Genomic DNA, 3,864 nt, shown 5'->3' with positions numbered 1-3,864 from the left:
GCGCAAATGCAAACTCAGATTTCCTGCACTGTGGTCGGCAGGAGAGACATGGGAAGGCGCAGTAGGGAAGGCTTGAGCAACGAACCGTTGGCTATGTTTTGTTGTTACTTTGTTGACATGAGCTCAAGTAATTTGAAGCAGAAGGAACGGCCAGACCTAAAAAAAACTCTCTTACCTCCAACGCCGAATAACCACTATAATTATAATATCTCAAAAGCAGCTTGCCTTGTAAACTTAATGAGCAAGCAAGCCGATGCATTTTGGGTTTTGTTGTAAAATAATAAAAATACTATCCATCCTTTTCTTTTTTTCCGGCAACAAGCGATGTTACAAAGATATCACAGCACACAGTGAGATTGAGTGAAAGAAGAGGCACTGAGGCTGGCGTGCAGCACTCCACAGCTCTTGTTATTGTAATCCAGACAGGGGGCGGAAGGAGAAAAGTATGAAGGAATTGCGATAGTGAGACCAACTCTTCTATCTATCTGCATTACATGGAAAAAGGATATATTTAGTAATCATGGCTGGTTAGCTCAGTTGGTTAGAGCGTGGTGCTAATAACACCAAGGTCGCGGGTTCGATCCCTGTACGGGCCAGGTTGCATTTTTTCTCTCAACTAAACTCTTTTTTTCTCATTTAATCAAGCTCTTATAAATCCATACACTCTGTTGCTCCAGTATACGTTCACTTTCCATTAGTCCTTCTTTTGCCACTGCTGACCAAAGCTCAAGCCGGCAGACCCAGTAGAACAACACAAGTGCAAGGGATTGTCTCTCCAAGATGGAGACACTGCCTCAGACTATGTCTCGTGAGAGGTGGAGGGAGACCAAGAGCTGATTATTAGATGCGTGGGGATAAGAGGAACATAACTCAGGTGAACAGATTCTGGATAGTGATGCTATAGCTAGGATCAGCAATGTTACAGGGCAAAGGATAGGAAAATAATTAGGTGACAGAAGTATAGAAGTGGCTACAAGGGGGTGTGTCTCTTAAGAGGGCCGAAAGATACACTGAAGGCGAAGGTGAAGTGAAAGAAGAAAGAAAGATCAAAGGAAGTCGACAGTGATTGAGAGAAAACTCACAAAGGCAAATTGAGCAAAAGGCAAGGCCTGGGGAGTTAGACTACTTCAATGCAAATTTACGCCGCAGATGAGCATGACAACTGACCCTTGTACAGTGGTGCTGAAACAATTTTCAGTGTGGTGGTGCTGCCATCAAAGGGCTTCTGAAAATCCAGGAATTATACAAAGAACAAGTCCTGCGGAATGAGCCACGCACATTCAGAAAGAGTGGTGATGCGTTGGTTACTTATTGGTAATCTTCATTAGCCTTAGTCCATTGCGTCCTTGTGACAGTCATTACAAAGTAAGGTGATGTCACCTTCCAACAGGAAGAAAGAACAGGAAGATCCTTAAATGCTGGCCCCATGCACCCAACCTGGGTGCCAAGCCCTTGCCAAAGGACTGATGGGAAGGTGGGCAGGATGTAATGTTTGTGACAAAGACAAGATGGACTAAGGGTAATGCAGAGTTCAAAACATTGGTACTCAAATGCAAAACAGAAAAATTATTAAGCCATAATGCTTGACAAATGTATGCTCTGAGGACCAAGTAGCCACCCTAGGAATTTCCTAGATTGTTATTCACTGGAATTCAACCCAGGAGGTGGTCATTCCTCTCGTAGACCATCCCTGAACTGGAAGATATTCTAAAAAGCCTTGCAAAGCCAGAAAAATTGACAACTTAATCCACCTACTCAGAGTCATAAAAGTAACCTTCTTGTCTTTTCCAGGCTGTCCAAAAGTCACAAACAAGGAGTCGGTTTTCCTGAACTGCAGAGGCCTGGTGACATAAATGAAAAGAGCTCTTTAAACATCAAGTGTATTCAGCAAATGTTCCTCCGGAGAGGAAGGAGAGGGAATGAAAGAAGGAAGAATTATTTCCTAAGATCTATCAAAAATAGACTTAACCTTTGCAGCAAAGGTAAGGCTAGGCCTTAAATTTACCCCATCTTCCAAAGTATCAAATGAAGAGAGGACAGCATTTTAAGGCTCCCAGCTCCCCAATTGTTCTCAGCAAGGTGATAGGAAATAGGAAAATAACTTTATAGGAAACAATCTTTATGTCTACAGTATCCAGATCCTCAAAGAGATAACATTGCAAAGCCTATGAAAGAGTAGGAAGATTCTGAATTGGAGAAAAGGGATTTTTCAACTGGTCTTACAATTGACAAAAGATCAGAACAGTCTAGACACCAAAGACTGTAACATCGACGAAGGTACAGAAAAGTCCCTAAAAACCTTTATCGCAAAGCAATGAGCTTTCAGAGTGGAAAGAGATTCAAGTGAAACCCATTCAGAAGAAAATGCAAAATAGCAGACAAACTACAGGTAGGTGCCAAAAGATCATGAGCAGAACATCACGTCTCAAAAGACTTCCAGTTCTTTGAGTAAGACTTCGAAGTAGAAGGCCTGCTGGAGTGCTGAATTAACTCCACTAAGGAAGAGGAAAGACCCTTTGCTAGCAGTCCAGACTTCTCAACCTCCAAAGCGATAGAGTGAGTTGGAGCAAGAAGGTCAGGGACGACGTTCTGAGAGAGACACACTTGAGCAGTACCCAAGGAGGTAGAAGAGCCAGGGGTTCAGAAGAGGAAACCATGACATCTCTGGCCAATAAGGGCCCACAAGAATAAAGTTCCCTCCCCCCTGCTGAGACTTGAAGAGAACCATCTGGATCAATAAAAAGTGGGGGAATGTATAAAGGAGACTTCTCAGCCACTTTATCACCAATACGTCCACTACCTAGGCTCCTTGTTCCGGAAGCCTGGATCACAATCGACAAAGATGAGCATGGTCCTTGTTTGAAAAGAGATCAAGAAAGGGTTTCACAAACTCTCGGCATATCTCTCAAAACAACGACCTGGATAACGTCAACTCCAGCAAATTTGGAAACCTCCAGCTGTCTGCCATCACATTGTCGGTGCCCTTGATATGTACTGCCGACGTGTGCAACAGGTTGATCTCTGCCCAATAACCCAATTGTTCTGCTATTGCATTGAGGGATTTTGAATGCATGCTTCACTGTTGGTTAATGTAAAAGACAGCTACCTTATTCTCTGTCTTTACTAGCACATTTTTTTGAGACAGATGATGATGGGAAAACTTCAAAGCCTTGAAGATTACCATCAACTCCATCTATTTCCATGACTACCGACTCTCTAGGAAAGACCACTTGAATCGACAGGATCAGTCCAACACAGTAGCTCTCCAGCCAGGTTTGCTGGCATCTGTTGCGAGGAATTCAGGAGCATCCAGGTGTATTAGTGTCCACTTAGACCAGTGGTCTTCAAACTCTTTAATGCCGCATCCACCCAATGGGAAAAAAAACATTGGTGCCTCCCCTCTGAATTGTCCACAATTCTTCTATTAAATTGACACTGTTTAAATATGTCTAGACCTATTTAAACATTGCAGTTAAGTTCTGTTACTGTTTTAAAAATGCAATCAAATACATGACCCCAAATATACTATTCTGGTCAGGCAGGCCCTACTAACTAATTGCAGCGTCATGCTCTGCTGAGTAAACTGATCTCACAACAGTGAGGAATGCACAGGCCGGGTGGTGCCCGGCGCACAAAAGCGCGCCTTCTTGTGTTGTACGTCTCTTCGCGCAAATGCAAACTCAGATTTCCTGCACTGTGGTCGGCAGGAGAGACATGGGAAGGCGCAGTAGGGAAGGCTTGAGCAACGAACCGTTGGCTATGTTTTGTTGTTACTTTGTTGACATGAGCTCAAGTAAATTGAAGGAGAAGGAACGGCCAGACCTAAAAAAAACTCTCTTACCTCCAACGCCGAATAACCACTAT

The 3,864-nt window shown here is 43.4% G+C and overlaps 1 non-coding gene across 1 annotated transcript; it reads left to right on the top strand.

Annotated features, from left to right (window-relative positions):
- The first annotated feature begins 522 nt into the window (after positions 1-522).
- On the top strand, positions 523-596 carry TRNAI-AAU (transfer RNA isoleucine (anticodon AAU)). Its single transcript has one exon. It is a non-coding gene; the product is annotated as a tRNA-Ile (tRNA).
- The last annotated feature ends 3,268 nt before the right edge of the window (positions 597-3,864 follow it).

Source organism: Pleurodeles waltl, chromosome 12 (genome assembly GCF_031143425.1).
Source record: "Pleurodeles waltl isolate 20211129_DDA chromosome 12, aPleWal1.hap1.20221129, whole genome shotgun sequence".
NCBI lineage: Eukaryota > Metazoa > Chordata > Amphibia > Caudata > Salamandridae > Pleurodeles > Pleurodeles waltl.
The sequence above is the reverse complement of the archived record's forward strand: the minus strand, read 5'-3'. Positions and strand labels throughout refer to the sequence as shown.